Below are 20386 nucleotides of genomic sequence, written 5' to 3' on the forward strand. Positions count from 1 at the left end.
ACAATACTTTGAATCATAAATGTATAACCAGTTTTTTACAATAAAGCCTCGAATTTCGAAAAAAAAACGGCGGAAGCAAAATTGTACACCTAATATTACAGGCGCATGGCGGCGGGATCGTAAGGAGCCAGAGATGGCCACTCTACGCTCAAGTGTCGGCGAGAAATCCCACGACGGAGCTTGCGGAGCCCTCTCATGAAAGGTCGGCGCCCAGGGTCGGAAGCGGAGGCAACGACTATGAGAACGCGGAGTCTTCCGCAAATCTCAGATCCGGGAGGATCTCCGAGGCGGCTGAAGAAAATGCTGTGGCCCAGAATTCCGTGCGCTAGAACAAGATGCATGGATGACACGGTTTGCGGAGCTTGCAGGGCCTCGCACCAATTAAGCGCGATAAGGCCCTCTTGTGGTGACAGCGATCACTGCTCGCGGAAGGATCAGTGCCCGTCACTTGTGCTGTGACGAGCGAGCGGATAGCATGACGGAAGGACGCAGGACGGAAAACCAGAGGCGAGAGAGAGAGCCTGAGGCCTACAAGAGAACTACCGGGGTAAGATGAACGTCACAATATTGTAAGGTCGCCAATTTCCGTGTCCGGGAGGCGCGCGTGATTATCATATTATCATTGTCGTATTTTGAATGCGAGAGGCATTGTCGACGCGGAATTGTTGTGCGTCGAGTCTGAGCGTGCCGCCTCCCGATGACTCGTGTAAGATTTTCGGGAGAGTTACTTTCCGCCTTAGCCACAGTCTAGTCACTTCGTGAAGTCTTATCGCGTACCGATTTGCCTTGATTGTATCGAAACTTTGTATCGTGATGTCTGTGCGATGTGTGTGTGATGTTCTCTGTCTATTTCCGACATTTTGTAAAGTCGTTCGAATGAGCACGTCGCGAATGAGCACGAGATCACGCCGTATTTGCGGTGAAATCGTAACCATCTCTTATCTCAGCTATCATAGCGTCGGCTAATGCTCGTGCGATTTGTGGAAAGTATTCTTACGTGGCGTGAGCTTGTGCCATCGAGAGTTAGCGTAATTAATACGCCCCGCGTAGAGTGTAAGTCAATAAGTTTTTAGAAAAACATAGTAAAATACATTTTTTTTGATCGATTCATTTTTATTTCTCAACATAGTCTCCTTTCAGCTCGACACACTTGATCCAACGATTCTCCAACTTTTTCAAGCCGTCCGAATAATATGATTTGTCCAACCCTTCAAAATAAGCCTTTGTTTCGGCAATAAGCTGCTCTCTGATAGTGAATCTCTTTCCTCTGAACCATTTTTTCAGATTTGGAAACAGAAAATAGTCGCAGAGCGCTAAATCTGGCAAATATGCTGGATGAGGAAGCAATTCGTAGTGAAATTCGTTGAATTTGGCCATCGATGCCGAGCAAATGTGAACCCGTGCATTGTCTTCATGGAAGAATACTTTCTTCTTCGCTAAATGGGGACGTTTTTTTCTTTAAAATGTTGTTGTAATGATTCAATAAGACTGCATAGTAATCGCCATTGATCGTTTGCTTCGGAAGATAATCGATATGAATTATACCGCGTGCAACCCAAAAAAACTGTGGCCATCATCTTGCCGATAGCTTTTTCATACTCAATTGTTTGCAAAATTGAAATCACTGTGTGATGTGCCTTCAACAAGTTCGCGCACTTTCACTCGTCGATTAGTCAAAACAAAATCGTGGACTTTATCGATTTCTGGCGTAGCAGCCTCAATTGGACGTCCAAACGAGGTGCATCATATGTGGATGTATTATACCGCATTTAAATTCATTCACCCAATTGTATACAGTCGCACACTAGTGAATGTGAACATTATTAAACACGGCTTTGATTTCTTTCAGCATTAAATGACTTTCATATGTATATATTTGATCACGAGACTCGTTTTTTCCCCATTTTGCAAAAAATACAAAGGTTGTTCACTTTAATCGTCTATAGAAATGAACGATGAATTCTGCTCAAAATTTGACAGTAATCAACTGAGAGATGCTACTTGTCAAAAAGTAATGTGACATGACACTGCAAGTGCTCTCTGACAGATTTTCTAAGAACTTATTGACTTGCCCTCGTATCAGGGCATGTGCGAGGCTAAAGTAACGCATTTCGATCGCGTACTGTTGTCGTGACTTTGTCGAGTACGAATGAGAGTCGGAGATTAATCAAATATATTTGTTACTTCTTATTGTTAATAATTATGGTATGATTTATTATCGCCGCCTATTCGCTTCTCCACACGATCCTCTATCCTCGACCACAAACCGCCCCCTGTGCCATTTTCGAGGCTGAGCTACCGGTTACGAGAGCCGTCGATGTTCGCAGTTCTGTAGAAATCGCGTAGAAAATTTCCCGATTAATTTTGATAAAGAGAGCACGTTCACTTGTGCCTGGTGGCCAGTTATTATTTTCAAGATCTTGCGTAGCAAGATTCCTTCAGGAGAGGCCGCATAAGGACACGTCGCGTTTTCTGTCGCGTTTCCGGTGAAGTCAAATGAAGATTCGTTATAAAGACAAGAATTCTGCCGAGTCGAGAGAAAATTAGCTGTGAACGCGCGACGAAGTTGCGCCACGCTCGTGAGTGCAGTATATGCGCGCGCGCGCGCGCGCACACGCACACGCACACACACGCACACGCACACACACGCACACGCACGCACGCACGCACGCACGCACGCACGCACGCACACACACACACACACACACACACACACACACAGAGGGTGTCTCATAAGATGGGTACGAGCCACATTGGGGGTGGAGAATGGATCAAAGGGAACAAAAAATTCTTATACTATTTTGAGATACTCGCGAACTATAGTTTTCGAATTAGAAAAGGAAATGTCTAAATCAATATGCGATTAAGCCGCGCCGCGCGAATTCGTAGGACGGCCCACTCGAGCGGCGGCGGCGGCGGCGGCTTGCAGGGAGAGGGAAGTAGCGCTTCGTTGCCTAGCACATCCTAGCATGGCGGTTCTATGTGTTTCGCTGCATCGCGCCTACATTATCCAAAAATGTTATTTTAGCTGAAGTTTTCCTTATATATTTCTTATCATTATAAATCACGTTATTTAGCAAGATTAAATACTTTTATTATAAAAAATTATTATTATCTATAACATATTGCTCATTAAAATCGGAGAGCAGCAGTTGGATCCTTTTCCTTGTAAGTTACAGATTTTTTTAATGAATATGGGCATTAAATTTGTTGGATAGTTTAATGAAAATAAACTAAAACACTCAATTTTCAATTACATGTTTTTCAATACATTTCAGTTTTCAGTTACTACAAACTGAAACATCTCATTAATGTATACATAAATAATTTTTTTAGTGACAGAAAATTTAAATGTTATTCATCAGTGAACATTAAAGATTAAAATTACAAATATTAAAGATTAAAATTTAAGAACATTTCTAATGATGTACAATTAAACTTGTTAAACGATAAGAAACATATGAAAAAAAACCTCAGTCAAATACGTTGTACATGAAATAATATATCTGTATTTATAATGTAGCGACTATCTGCGCGAGCTTATACTATAATTTCAGGGTACATGCATTAACATGTCAAAAAATAAAACTCTCGACTAAATATAGCATAAAACGACGCGACGAAATGGGTCTCGAAGCGTAATTAAATAGAAACATCGTATAATAAAGCAAGCGGAAAGATATCGCGACGATCAGCATATGCTTTGCGTAATTCTCTAATTAATTACATCGCTTAACATATCTATAATTGTGTTAAAACGTATTTAATCGTGCTAAATAACGTGATTTATAATGAAAAGAAATGTATAAGGAAAAGCTAAAATAACATTTTTAGATAATGTAGGCGCGATGCGGCGAAACACATAGAACCGCCATGCCAGGCTGTGCTAGGCAACGAAGCGCTACTTCTCTCTCCCTGCGCGCCGTCACCGCCGCCGCTCGAGTGGGCCGTCCTACGAATTCGCGCGGCGCGGCTTCATCGCATATTGGCTTAGACATTTCCTTTTCTAATTTGAAAACTATAACGAGTATCTCAAAATAGTATAAGAATTTTTTGTTCCCTTTGATCCATTCTCCACCCCCAATGTGGCTCGTACCCATGTTATGAAACACCCTGTATATAAAGACGTAAGTCTGGAAACGGTCGAATAGCTCGATGGCAAAGCATTTTTTGAGAAAAACGTTTCAGATAAATGCTTATTCAGATAAATGTATGGATTTTCAAAATGACAACTCCATAGGTTTTAAAGGTGTTCATTCAGGGTCAATTTGGCTATTTTTCCCTCCTTTATGCATATTGGTTAATGACGTTAAATATATTGTATAATCTTTCGACAACTAGGGAAAAAATCTTTAATTATATACAACTCATATTATATATAAATTTTATCAAAGACGGCAAAACAAAGTTAACCTTTACTATACATCTAGTTTTTGGCACCCTTACTACAACGATGGGTCTTTCGTGTATTGGATTAATTGTCATCACTTTTATAATTATATAGTGCCCGTTAAAAATTTCGGGCCAGCTGATGAATATCTTGGAAAGTATGCATTTTTGAGAAAAATGTTTTAGACAAAAATTACAGGATTTAAAAAATATATTTAATCATCTTATCAGTTTGACTTTGAGTGGCGTCGGCAATGTCAGGTCAAAATCACATCGATTTTTTTTTAAATTGTACATCCTATTTTTGATTCCAGAATTTAATAGCCGATAACAAAAGCTTTTCGAATCGCTACAATAAAGTTCATTTTCATTAAATACTTTTCGAATTATAAGGCTTAACAATTCCAGTACCGCTATTATTTGCAAACACGGTCTCGGCGCTAAGACATGGCGCGAGACTATGCTTAGTGTTACCCGACTGACGATTAAAACTTTTTAACAATAAAATTGGAAACAAGACCATTTATATTAAATACATTACTTTAAATACGAGCGCCACTATGGTCTGAATGTTAAGAATTATTATATACATTCATATAAATTGAATTAATTTCTGAATTAATTTTAGAAATGATAATTGCATATCGATATGGTTGACGGATTTTCAACGCAATCAATTAGAAATACTAATAATCCCCCCAAATTTCCCAAATTTAAAAAACTGTAATAAACTTATTGCGAAAAATTTATATTTTTATAGTTATAGTATATAATTCATAGTTATTTAAAGTAAATAGTTACTATAGTATATAGTATAGTTACTTAAAGTAAAACTTTTTAAATACGAAGCGCCACTATGGTTGTTGAAGATTATGCCCTGGATAATATTTGTTAAGATGAAGGTCATTGGAGATTGTTTCTTATTTTTTATACAAATAAATTTTCAGTGTAAAAATAAAAATAAGAGAAACAATCTCCAATGATCTTGATCTTGACAAATGTTGTGTCCAAGGTATGATCCTGAACAACATATAAGAATCGTCGGTCGGACACCTTAATATAATACTAATAATGGTGATACTAATAATGGTGATACTGTAACTTAATGAACTTTATTGTAGTGTTTTGAAAAGCTTTTGACATCGGCTATTAGATTCTGGAATTAAAAATAAGGTATCCAATTTAAAAAATCTATATGACCTGAAATTGGCGACGCCACCCAAAAGTCAAACTGATTATTAAATAAATTTTTTTAAACAATTTGTAATTTTTGACTAAAATATTTTTCTTAAAATTGCATACTTTCCGAAATATTCAGGTGGCCTGGAATTGTTAGCGCTGTGTAAAACTTAAGCACTGTTAAACAATATTTGTTTATTTTGACACTTTAAAAAGCATTTGTACACATGTATATTTATAACAAATTGTATATAAACTGTTAATTGTATATAAACTGAATATAATTAACAAAATGAGAAATCGCACTTAATTTTCATACAAAAATATTAAACTCTGAAACAAAAATGTTTAAGGGAAAAATGTTTCAATATCTTAAAGTTGACATTCCAAACTATAAAAGAAAAAATAGTTTAAGTGTCTATCCAAAAAATTTAATTATTCAATAATCTGAAAATACTTTTTTTACATGCATGAATGGTTATAAATTGAAAATATATTGCATTTATATTTTAAACTATGCATTTAATTATTGCTATTTTATTAAAAAAACTTATAATTTATTAGGAAAATATTCTTTATAACATTACTGACAACATAATACAGGGTAAGGCATCTAAAACGGGTCATCTGAATAATTCCCTTGCTTTTAAAAATAGAAAGAAAAGTAATTTGATCACGACGTTTTTCTTCTAGGTGGTGGTGCCAAGGAGACATAAAGATCATCTCCACTTTTTTAAATGGAATTATTTGATTTTCTTTAGATAATATGATTCCTCTAATTATTCTGCATAAAATTAATATTAAGGTAGTAAGTAGATATAAAAAAACAATAGTTTAGAGGTACTTTATAAATTATTTTGGCATATATTGACATAAAATGTTAAATAATTTGTAAACTATTAATTTTTTAATAATCGTCTCTTAATCTACTTTTACAACAGAATAATGAGATAAATCAGTTGATAGAAAGAAAACACATAGTTGTTTTAAGAAAATATTTTTGTAAAATGAATAATTTTTTAAATAAGCAACTATATTTCCTTTCCATCCACCAAAAGGTAAAAAAAATCAAATTATATTTTTACTCCTTAAATTATGGAACATTAAGATATAGAAAAAATATATTAAAAACATTGAAGTTACTTACTGTGACATTTTATTCGTATGCACTTGAACGTATGATAGTATATTATATTTTACGCAAAATACAAATATAATGTTGAATATACTGTTTATTATTAAATATAATTTTTTATAAGTAAAACGAAATTTTCATTGAATAATATTTCTATATAAACCGCTCAAGATCTTTTCATTCACAACTAATAACTGTTACTAACTGATAAATTCCAATGTTGACAGACGCGTCGCTATGACAACGCGCTAGTAATAAGAGGTTCGTTCACTTACATCCTCATAGGGAGTTGATTATTAATTTGTTTTTTATTCTTTCACTAGGATTGCGTTCGGAGACATCACCCGAATACCTCTATGAAATCTTATGGTTTACTCAATAGCATTGTTTTGTCTCTCGGGAGGTACGGGATCGTTCCGAATGTATCTTAAATTATAGAATTCACTATGACTTCCATCATATAACATTCGATATCATCATAACATTGAATATCAGACATCATATGACGGATATATACCATGGTGGAATTAGATAGTCGAAATTTAGGAAACGGAATATTAGAAAAGTAATATGACCAGTCAGAACCATTTAAGTTTACGCATTCGTGTAACACGCTAATCTGATTGGTCGTATTTACTTTTCCAAGATTCCGTTTTCCGAAATTCCGACTGTTACGAAAAAGCAGTTAACATTCTCATCGTTCACATACTATCAGCTTTAAAGTACATTTTCACGTTTTCACAAGCTTGATTTATCTATATTATATTTATAATTCTTGGATTTAAAATCAGTTACTCTAAAATTGTTTAAAATAATCCAAAGGAGATAAACTACATAATTTCAACTCGACAAATATCAACCATGTTCTCTCAGTGTATGTAATAATAAATATTTTTTTATAATAATATCGAAGCATTTTCTACTGTATCATAGTTTTAATTTAGAGCCAATGATTTCTTTGGGCATATATTTAATCTTAGAGTGATAAAAATTAACTACTACTATAACTGAACTATTACTATAACTGAAAACATTTAATTAGAGAAACCATTGATTGCGTTCAGCAGAATGTTTATTTTGCAACTATTAGAAGTTTTCTTCGCGTTGATTGGGTTATGTTTTTAGGTCAAGAGGAATGGTCTTATCTCAGCAGAGAATCGTAAAACGATTGCAAAACTGTTGTGTTCTGCTGAACGCAAATCAAAGTTTCAAAAATTGCTACTATGAAAACCGTATTAGAAATGAAATGTATTATAATGGCATAATGTTATAAAAAATATTACATGAGAGAATGTTAGAATTTTTGTATTGAAATATACAACGTAAAGTAAATATTTAGGGCGATTATTACTGACAGATAAATAACAAAGAAATTAATAACCAGTTAATAATTATTTTTAAAATACATATATATTATAATGAGAAAAATATTTGTTATTTATTTTCTACAGATGGGAGGTCACGATGTATCATGGTCTATCATATCAAATATCCGATGACAAATGTACATAGATCGAAATCTGCTAGTCAAATTTAATCCGAATTTTTTCGAATTCGATACTGATGGCATTTTCTTTTTATGTATATATAAGTATAACGTTTTTCCTTAAATAATATTTTTATTTTTCCAAAATAAGCATATTTTAAAAGTAAAATAAATAAAACTAATATTCCTTCGCAAATAACATTGCTTCTATATTATAAATTAATAATCATTTATTATACATGCCTTCTGTTGTGCTGATTTTTGTAGAAATGATATCGTTTACACTCAAGAATTATTTAAATTGTTTAAATTAATATATATAGTACATTTTTTTTGGAAGATACACTTTTTTTGAACGAAAATGTATACATTTTTGCATTTCTAAAGAATATGTATTGTGAAGATCTATCGCGAAAGTTTTAAATTGACTTTCATGATTTAATCATTAAATCTATGATGTATTGCTCTATAAACACATCTGTTGTCACATATATGCATCAAGATTTATAATTAATATTGATATTTATATGAATGTATAATGTAAAAAATATATGAGATATTTTTTTGCAAGTCATACGCTAATACTTAATATACTTATAACATAATCAGCTTTTGATTTACAATCTTAATTGCAATCGTCTCGTGGAAGATCTTTATAGTTTCTTATTCTATTATTTTTGTGCGAGTCAGTTATTCAAATGCAATTCTGTTAATTATGGTAAAATCTTTTTGCAAAAGATATGTATTGTAAGAGATGTATTTAACAAGTCAATTTTATATCTATCATTAATTTGGCAATTACAAGAGAATTCTATCATATATGATTGTATTTATACAATATTAATTATACTTTTTTGGAAAAATATAAAATCATGAATTAATATACTACATGCAAAGCGCATAATTATTTCGAAGATTTAGCTATTATACTAACTGCCTGCAAGTCAGATAAATAAGTATTAGAATAAAATATTTAAGTAAACTTCAGATTCATGGGTTAAATAAAGCAATTCTTAAAAATGTCATGGTTCTAAGTTTAGTATCTTGTAAAAAATTAATATAAGCAATTTCTTTTCCTTTTTACAATTACATACTTCTCCTCCTGCAAGTAAAACAGCAGACTAATTTCTTATCAGAATTTTTAGGATTACAATTTTTTTATTTTGAAAAACTGATGTCTAGAGAATTTCTATGAAAAAAAATGAATCATTTAAGCATAAATGTATTTATGAGAAAACTATACAATATTTTATGAATCCTTTTTAATATAATATGAAATATATATAGAATATATGCTCAATGCTCAGAAGCTATCATCTCGTTTAAGGATTCTATCCGCTTTAATTTTTAATTAAAAATGATTCTGAGAAAAAAATCGATAACAAATCTCAGATTTCTCTAGCTTTTTTATTCTAGCTTTCATATTTAATTAAAAAGGGATGGAGAAAAAAAGGAAGAAAGATGAACTGCGTTAGAAGTTTAACTAAAAAGAACAGATCTATATAGCAAATCTCTTGAAATTTTGCTCCGAATCTGTCGTCACTCAGTAGCTTAAATGTGTCAACGATGATAGAAATCGTTCTGAGATTTCAGATAAAGAAAGGAATAAATCACATTGAACAACGGTCAATGCGATACAAGGCTTTAACACATAAGCTACTAAATACCAAAGGTATTCGAATCAAACTATCTATCTTTCAGTATAGCTATAAATAGGAATCCTTAAACAAGATGATAGCTTCGTCTGAGCATCGATATTCTATATAAAATATACATTAGAGAAAAAGAGAAGATAAACTGTCCAAGAAATTTAGTTAAAAAGAACAAGCTCGTATATCTACAATTGTTCTTCTACATCTATATTAAATACAAAAAATTAATTGAGATACCGTATGCTTCAAGCTTAACACGGAGTACAAGATAAAGCTGAAGGCTTTAAGAATACTTAAGGCAAAAAATATAAGTGGATAAATGGAAACCTAGACAATCATTTTAAATACAATAATCCTGTATATATGTAAAAATTTAATGTAGAAACTTGTATTTTTTATCTTAAAGCCGCTACATAGACTTTTGCATAACGCTGCATAAGGCATAAAGCAAAAAAATTAATCACAATATGAAATGAAGGATTTTGATTGTGGTTTCTTATATCTTCTTATATCTGTGATTTTCTTATATCTTTTTTCTGCACGAATAAAAATCCGACAATCCGAAGAAAAAGAAGAAATACAAGCTAAAATTAAAAACAGAAGATATACCAGAAATTTCTGGTATCAAAGAAGAAGCGCAAGCTGAAGCGGATTCAGATCTCATATCGAAGAAAAAAAAAGAAAAAGAGGAATCAATTGAATTTGAAGAAGTAGCATCAGTAAAAACTGAGGAAAAATATGAAACAGCATCTATAAAAACTGAAGAAACATTTGAAGGAGATTTCAGTTGAAGCTGGAGGAACAAGTGAAGGTAACTATAAAAATAAAAATGCACACATAAAAGGTTTCAAATAAATATCGAATATAATAGTTGATTAGATAGAAAATTCTCCTTGTTCTATATTGTGTTTTAGACTATATTTCTTCTTTTCTTATGTTTCTTTCTTTTCGGTACAATAACCGACTCTATTTCCGTTTGCGGTTCTTCCTCCTTCATTTTCTCCTTGATCTGTCAGAACTCGTGCTATATTTCTTTTTTTTCTTTTTAGGCATTTCCTCGCTTTTCTTTGTTTCAATCTCTTTGATTAATGGTCTCTCCTTAATCGTCAGTATTGAGTCTATAGATGTTGAATACTGCATATATTCGTTCTTAACTTGATATTTTTCAAATTTGGCCTTTGCTTTGACAGTACCACTTATCCGACGGATATTTCCTTCTTCAAGCATTCTTAACCGAGCCTCTAATTTCATTTTGTGCTCCGCGCCAAGTTCGAAGCTTGCAGTATCTCCCAATGCATCAACTCTTGTTGCTAAAGATGCTGCCAACATTCTGGATATTTTATCCTTGTTTTTGTTTGAGGATTATCCGACAAATTGTGGTAGATTAAACCATATTTGGGTATGTTCTTCTTCGATTTAAGAGCACGGAATAGTGCCTTCTCTGCACCAAGAATTTGTAAAATAGATGCTGGATGTTTAGCAAGACTCAAAGAACGGCTTTAGATATTAGACGATATCACCGATCAGATCGCCGACGAGAACTGTCAGATTTGACGCTAATGCCATCATCCTAGTTTTCAGATAATCGCATAGCTAGGATAGATAGTCGCATAGATCGGTATTGATGAAGCTCAAGTATCTCAATATATAAGCATTGCATGTGTTCAGCGTCGTATTCCGAGATCTCTGAGCCCATTGAGGTTTCTGCGGCTTCCTTCACTCTCTCCTCGATTTCCTCTGTCAGAATATCTGACAGATCACATTTGATAGCGTTTTCTCGTTGACCAAGTATATGCATTGTCTTTATGTACTGAAAATTGTCAGTCACGATTTTGCCTAGCTCAGGAAAGTGCCAGCCATACTATTCGCGCGCTCGCATTATATAATTATTAAGCTCTTTATCCAGATCATCTAGCAAGCACACTGCCTGTATCAGGTGATACCATTACCATGGTATCGACCTTGTCGGGTGAGAACTTCAGCTTATATCTGGAAAGACTGTGTGCCAGGCCCAGCGTCATGATCTTCTCCTTTTCGGTCACCCCACTTATCAAACTACCTAATTGACTTCTGATACACCTCATCAACTCTTGCACTGCCGTGTTGCTTACACAGGATAATTGCAGCTTATCCTTGATGGCACAGCCCAGTTTGGCATCGGTTACCGCCAGCTGTTCATGAGCCTTGATGCAGCAGTTCCTGTGCGTTTTCTTCAAAGATTTGGATAACTTGTTGTTTACAAGCGCCATAGTGGCGCATAATGTTTCGGTGGTGTTCTTAAACTTGTGAAAGTAACGTTAATTTAAGTCTGAAAAGCAAAAAATACACGAGAATTATGATACATCAAATAAAATAGTACAACTGAGGCTATAAGAAGTAATAGGTTTGTTTCTTATTGCTACATAAAACAATAAATATTTCACAAAAAGTACACTAGCTCAGTTAAAAAAAATAGATCTATAGATTCTTGAAAGAAAAACTTACAATCTATTGGCAGCTTCAGGAGTCTCAAAATCCTTGTGAAGATCTTCCGACTGGGCGAGTTTGTTTTCATTTAGAACCTACAAGCAAATTGTCAATTAAATCTATAATACATAACAGTGCTCGTAAAGATTTGCACATTTCGAGCCGATTCCGGCATGCTATCCCCATTACCGCTCGAGACTCGGCGGCCGAGCCGCCAGGCGCTCACCTCACGTAACGCTCTGGCTCTCTGTAGCTTAAAAGTGCGAAGGTCGTATCTTACATTGTTAGAGAATATTTTTTTACAAAATAATTTTTATTTCCTTAAAAAAATCAAATACTAAATTTTTTAAAACATTTTGTCATAATAATTCTTGCCTACCAGAAACTATTCAATAATTGTTATAAATTTACATCGAGAAGTTTCTAGAATAATTAACACATTTTATCATAATAATTCTTGCTTATCAGAAGCCATTCAATAATGTTAATTGTTATAAATTTATATCGAGAAGTTTCTATAATAAACCTTGCGAAGATTGAAGTTTTTTTAAGAACATAAAAATTATTTGCAAGAACAATATTCTTTAATAACGTAAAGTACGATCTTTGCACGTTTAAACTACAGAGACGCTCCTGAGCCAGAGCGTCACGTGAGCGCCCGGCGGCCTCGAGCGATAGTGGGGATAGCGCGCCGGAATCGATCCGAAATATATCATATAAATCTTTGCGAGCACATACAATATGTAATATTATCAGGGAATAGAAGTAACTCGTTATTTATAACGAAGTTACATTTACAAGTTATTTTTTTGATAACTTTACTGGTAATTGCGTTACTTTTTTTCTTTGATAACTGTAACGATAATGAAGTTACAATTTTTTTGAGTACAGTAACAAATTTTACAGTTACTTTGATTAGACACGATACGACATAAGCCACTTACACTGTAAAAAGATTTCTTTACATATATAATAAATATATAATAAATGTAAAATAAATTACATGATTAGTCCTGTATATATAAAAAATCATGCAATTTTACAGAAATTATGTATTGGGAATACAAATTAGTTCGGTCCGTTTTTTTATGTTCAAAAATGTATTTCAAAACAAAATGAATGAACAGATCAGATTAAAGTATATTGTCCATCACTGCCTACTATTTTTTCCCATCTCTCAGGCAATTCTCGAATTCCACCTCAAAAAAATCTCGTCTTTGGAGGCGATCCAATTTTGGAGCCAATTTTCGATTTCTGCGAAAGAAGTGAACCGGTGACTTGCTGCATCCTTTGGAACAACCAGTAATTAGAAGGAGCAATGTTCGGAGAATATGGCGGATGCGGTAAAATTTGAGCGTTTCTAAATATTTTTTTACGACTTTAGCGACATGAGGCCGAGCGTTGTCATAAAGAAGAATAACTTTATCATGTCTTTGCTCGTATTCCGGCCGTTTTTCTCGCAATGCACGGCTCAAACGAATCAATTGCCGATACCGATCGTAATAGAATCGCCAGGTTTCAGGAGCTCATAGTAAACAAGACTCTTTTGGTCCCACCAGATACAGAGCATTGATCTTCGAATCATGAATGTTCGGCCATGGTGTTGATGTTGATGTTGGCAACGATTGACCAGGCTTAGCGTAGTATTTTTTCTTCTTGGGGTTGTCATAGAATATCTACTTCTCATCTCCAGTCACAATCCGATGCAAAAAATCTTTTCTCTGTTGTCTTTGAATCAGCTGTTCGCAAATGAAAAATCGCCTTTCAACATCTCTCGGTTTCAGTTCATAAGGCAATTTCCTTGTTTTTGAATCATTCCCATAGCTCTCAATCGTACAGAAACGGCTTGTTGAATTACCTCCAATGATTCTGCAAGCTCCTCTTGCGTTTGACTCTGATCTTCTTCGAATAATGCCTCTAATTCTTTATCTTCGAATTTTTTTGGCTGTCCAGAGCGAGGTTTGTCTTCAACGCTGAAATCTCCATCCTTGAAACGTCGAAACATTTCCTACATGATTTATCAGTTGGAGCAGTGTCACCAAAAACTTCGACAAGCATTCGATGGGCTTCAGCCGCACTTTTCTTCCAATTAAAGCAAAAAATCAAAACCTCCCACAAACTACTTAGTTAACACAAAATTCGACATTTCAAATAAAATCAAGGTTTTTGTATGAAACTCAAAGCGATATAAATTGAATATTATTAGCAGATGTTTAATCTCTCTGAAACCGCCAAAATCAGCTGTCACTATGAACCATTCACAACAGCTGGAGCCATCTTTAAAGAACGGACCGAATTAATTTGTACTCCCAATAAGTCCAAAAATTATATTTTATAGTGTAAATCTTATTTTATATTGAAAATTATGTAAATAGCAAGATATTTTGAATATTTTCTGTAATTACCCAAATTTTAGTAATATTACGTAATATAACTGTTAACGCTTAATTTGAATTTCGAGCCACGAGGACGCACAAGACAGCATGGTAGAAGACACGTCTCTCCCCAAAGAGTTTCTAGCCGGTCGCCATGTTTGCTTCTTATTCTTTTTCAAAGCACAGATAGAAGCAATCGTTATTATTTTCTACTACAGCGTTTTTTTGTAAAAGGAATAACTTTTACCTTGTAATACTATTACTAACGTTTGTATCAAAACAAATAAAACTGGTCAATCAAATTAGTAACAATAACTTTTAATGTATTGCTGTTAAATGTATAATGTAAAATGTATTGTCATATTCCTGTAACTACACATACACATTGTAATTGTACTTCCACAATCTTAATTACAAACCATGAAATTATTTTTATTTGCAAATTTACAAACGCATGGACATTTATAACTATTATAGTGGATCTCAAAATTACTAGTAACGATAACTTGTTACTTTTTCTACTCAGTAATAACGAGTAACTGTAACTTGTTACTTTTGAAAAATAATTTTCCATTCACTGAATATTATATATTACATATTAAACAATTTCATTGTATACGTGATACTCCTGCTAGGAAATAAAATGAGGCCAACACGTGCGCATTATCTTAGGTTAGGAAGTCCAGCATTTCTGACAAATTCGAAATTACCTTGAATATTGCGTAACTCGCCGATGTCTCGAATAATACCAACATGATTGCAGATTTTCTTTACAATGATTCTTAACGATCGTAATAATCAATTTCATACAATTTTCATGCTAACAAATAAATGTAACGTCCACGCCACATCCACGCCGATCACCGGAATCACAGTATAGATCAGACCGAATAGGATTGTGACCGAACCAGTGATGTGAATTCCGGTCCGCTTGCAGCATGGTTATTAGAAGAGAGCATAGACGGACACACAATGTATGCGCAAGTATACACGGATATAGACTCATTGTAGTGTATATAGCTTCTTCATGCTAGTAACTGTGCTGCAAATGGCCCGGAATTCGCATCACTAACATAGTGAATCCTACATTTCAAGTATGCTGCGTTCATTCGGAGCGATCCGAGCAATTCCCGAGAGATGAAGGCCTAGTTTCCACCGAGGGTTTAATCTAGATCGGAATATAAGAATCAACCAACTACAATCGAGTATTTTCTCCTGTTATGGTCAAATAGGGAAATGCTCGATTGCAGTTGGTTGGTTCTTAGACCGGGTTGATGGATCACACCTTGATGGAAAAGCGAAAAGCGGAAAAGCGGAAGCTTTCGAAACTCGTAGTAGTAGTAAGTGATATAGTTTTTTTAATTCAGTTACATTCAAAAATAATATCAGCAATTTCTGTGCAACGTGAATACTGTTCATTTCAATATTCTCAAAATGAAATGCAGTTTTTCAATTAATTGAATAAAAAAAATTTTTATTTAAAAATAGACTATAAATGCTACTTAAATTATTCAAAATTATAAGTAGAAAATTTTTCGTTTTAGTCCAACTAAGTTCAAAAAAGTTGTAACGTAAAAATAATTGAGCTATGTTCTTTTGTTCCTCTTTGATTAGAAGTAAAATTAATAATGAACATTCGCAAACCAAGTCGAACACACTAGCCTGAATTAGGCTAATTACGGTGCGTGACATCGGTCAAGCGAGATTAGCTTATCCGACACTTACCCAAGTTGTTGTCTCATAGTAATGTAAATTGTTTATATTTTATTATATCTGTTAAATGATGATATTTTTATTATATTTTGTCACTAGTTTAGCGAGTTGTAATTGAAGTAGCTAGTTGTAATTGAGAGAATAAATAACACATTTACCAATTGAAGAAGTGATCTAGCAGATATCGTAAAAGATTCATAATCTCAAGTTCTCAGAGATCCCAAGTTCGAATTTCATTTATGATGCGTTTGTTAATACCAATTTGAAGTAGTTAATTTCAGATATAATTATTATGAATATCTTAGAAATAAAATTTATAAATGTTTATATGAATGTTTAGACTTAAAATTTTCTCTATTTTTTCCTTTCTTTCGTCTTTAAAACAAGAATTTTAAGTCTTGGTTAAAGTCAAAACATTAGTACAATCGGGCCTAAAAGTAAGCATTTATGTAAAATCAACTGAAGGAGGACTTTCATAATTTAATTATATATTATATTATAATAAACAATTTAAAAATTTTGAAAATACGTATTTTTATGTTATTTTTAATGTTTAATCGAATGGTGTAAGAATAAATTAAAACAAAATTTTTTCATTTTTTTTAAACTTTGACAAAAAATAATTAGATCATAAAATCCACATTCTAATTTAGTTGGATATAGTTTGTAGGAAACAATATCTAACAGATTAAGATATGGATCTCATGATCTAATTATTTTTTATCAAATTAAAAAAAATGAAAACAAATTTTTTTATTAATTTATTCTTACACCATTCAATTAAGCATTAAAAATAATATAAAAGTACATATTTTCAAAATTTTATTATGAAAGATTATTGGTAATTGATTATTGATAATTGATAGTTTTATGTGAATCCTCTCCCTTAAATTAAGTTTAATATAATTAATCTTAATTTAATTATAAAAGAAAAATAAAAATTAAAGAAAAATAATTATTTTAATATTCGCTTTTGCAATCAATTAAGAATTATAAAAGATGACGAAAAACTTGATTAATTAAAGGTTGTAAGGATAAGATTTCCGATAAACGCAATTATATTTCGCGCCATGTGTACGTTATTCTAATGATGAATTCGATCACTTATTAGATCAGTGCATTAAAAGCTGCTTAAGAGCTGTGTTGCAAATTTACTATCAGTGCTGAAAAATGCTATAGTTTACGTGCAATATAGATTTTAGTACAGGCAATCAATTTTGGAATATAGTCATATAAAATATCACAATGCAGTGCTACAATATAATCAACTTTGACAATAAAATTATACACACATATTTTGTTAAGTAACGTGACAATATTAGTAGTTAATCGTTTAAAATATTTATATACTTTTATATTTAACTTTGTTAATGCATAAAGCAGCTTTCAATATGCTGATCTAGTGTAGTGCAAGTGATCGAATTCGCTATTTGTTCCAAATTGTTTCGATATAGTAGTTAACTCTAACTCTACTTAACATGCAAGCATCAAATGTCAAACAATGGAAGTATGACTAATCAATTAGACAATATGGCAGTGGTGTAAAAAATATTTTTTACGCCACTGTAAAAATCGCCTCATTGCTACTTCCGCTGCTTGACGCTTGCATGTGAATGCACCTTTATTCTGTTCCCCACTATTCGAGGTTCTATCATAGTATAATCATTAGAGACACTTCAGGTGCATTTACTTTTTACGCTCACGCGTTGTAAGTTTCATTCTATCTTTATTACTTGCTACTTGCGGAAAAAGGATAAAATGCAGCTTACAATGCGTGAATGTAAAAATAAATGTGAGGCACCTTTGCCCTTCATATCGCCAATCACGTGAGCATCTGCCATGTTAACATTTACATTATTGTCATATATATTATTGTCATATACATTACTGTCGTTTTGCATTTCATTAGATCTGGTCAAAACAAAAGCTGCGCAGCCATATCTGCCCAGATCCGCATTTTTTCTCAAGTATTTCTACTGGTTATACTGTGGTTCTATAGAGTTGACCGAGTAAAGTTTTGGAACGCATGTCTGGGTGTCTTCGTGTATTATCTTAGGGTCTGAGCACAAGAATTGTAATACTTACTTAGAAACTTAAGTTGGCGTATGACATCTCTTGGAGATATGACAAATTGTGTCAGGCGTGAAAGCTTGTGCGTTACTTACGTCTACAATTTAAATCTAAGTAAGTGTTATGACAATTCTTATGTTCAGGCCCTTATCCTTATTTAACATTAGTATTGTTCGTTTTGGTCTTCTATTTCCACCGAGGATTTAATCCAGATCAGAATGTAAGGCCAAGTTTACATCTTGTTGAAAAAGCGGAAACCAATCAGAACTCGCGGAAAGAAGACAGAAGCAGACGAGCGAAATGTACTTCCTTTTCACAATTCTGAATGAATTGAGTAGTATTTACGATGTACAGAAAATGTTACTATTATTTTCAGATTGAAAGGCATAGAGATATGCTCTATGCAATTCCTACAAATGAATAAAAATGCGTTCAGAATTGAAAAGAATTCATTTTAACATTTATAAATCCATATTTCTGAAAATCTGAATTCATTTTAATTCATTCCATTCTCGTTTGCTGAGTCCATTTAGCGCTTCAAACACAAAGCATTTGTAGCACTGACATGACTGGTCCATTTGACGCTCTCAGCAATTCTGATACGTCATCAATATGTCATCGTTTTTGTTCCCGCTTCGTTCCAACTACCTCACTTCGGGAGATGGATTGGACTGTAGCAATTGTAGCATTCGGAATAGTAATGGACCATAGCGGAGCAAAATGTTCAGAACATTTGAAAGAATGGATCGCAGCCTTAATATATTATCGATACAAGTTTAATGTAGATTTGATATATTCCGCATACTTCGCAAATAAAAATCAATGAGCATTTTACAAAATATTATACAAGGTGGACCATTTAATTTATCTAGTCGATTTTTTCAAAATTTGTAAGTTTAAGGCAAAAATGTTTCAGCTGAAAGTTTTTGTAGTTTCAAGGGGGAAAGAAGTTGGTGACGTTGGTTGATTTTGAGAAAATATCCTTAAAGTCAAGGCTAATTTAAAATTTTTTAATTGGAACTTTTCATTTTTTTACATATTCTTATAGTTATCTTCAAAACCTTTTCAAAACACAATGGCCTGTATTCAGAAAGCGTTTACATGTGTAATGATGTGGGTTAACATATTATACTTTACGTTACACATATAGAATTTCAAAGATAAATGTATGCTTTTATCAATAAAAGCACATTGTGAAAACGAGTCTTTATGTTATTTTTTGTTAAGTATTTTCCAAGTTATGAGGTTTTAAAGTTACAGTACCGCCGCGGCATGGGCGGCTTGGCTGTCGAGAGGTAGTAAGAGAAAAGTAGACGTTGCTTCAGAAACCGGCCTGAAATGTGCAACTAATTCCGAGCACTGTTATATATGTTAAGATGCGATTTAGCTTTTTGTTATCCCAGGGAAGAAATGTCTCCTTGACGTGAAGTTATTTGAAAATAAAAAAGTGAATTAATTTATTCATATATTATAAATTTCCGTACTTAATTATGTCTGAACAGAAATATGCCTGACACTTATACTTACATTTCTTTCCATTTTGTTTAATTGTTAATATAATATTTTAATTTGATCTTGCAAACGCGCAGCGATGACTGCTTGAGGCAGCACTTCACGCGCCGAACATATAAATGCCGTGAACTATGTTCTCGCATTCACGATTTCGCGCATCACATTTCTATGACAATGCAGAACATGACTTCTGCTAAAGACGGAAATTGTATTAGGTACAAAGATGGTTGTAAATGAATTATGAAATGCGAATTATAGCCATAGGTCCTCATCGCGAAAAAACAGATGATTTTACTATTAAAAGTATCATTGAAAAATTCATTGAAAATGAATGGCATTTTCAATAGTATTTTATAGCAAGCTGAATGAGTTTTTGCCAATGGTAATATTTTATTACTGAGGATTTTAT

General features: G+C 33.1%; 1 pseudogene; it reads right to left on the reverse strand.

The window, feature by feature from the left end:
* Window positions 1–1113: 1113 nt before the first annotated feature.
* Window positions 1114–15437, reverse strand: LOC105622946 (annotated as a pseudogene).
* Window positions 15438–20386: the final 4949 nt, after the last annotated feature.

This window comes from Atta cephalotes (genome assembly GCF_000143395.1).
Source record: "Atta cephalotes unplaced genomic scaffold scaffold00050, whole genome shotgun sequence".
Taxonomy (NCBI): Eukaryota; Metazoa; Arthropoda; class Insecta; order Hymenoptera; family Formicidae; genus Atta; species Atta cephalotes.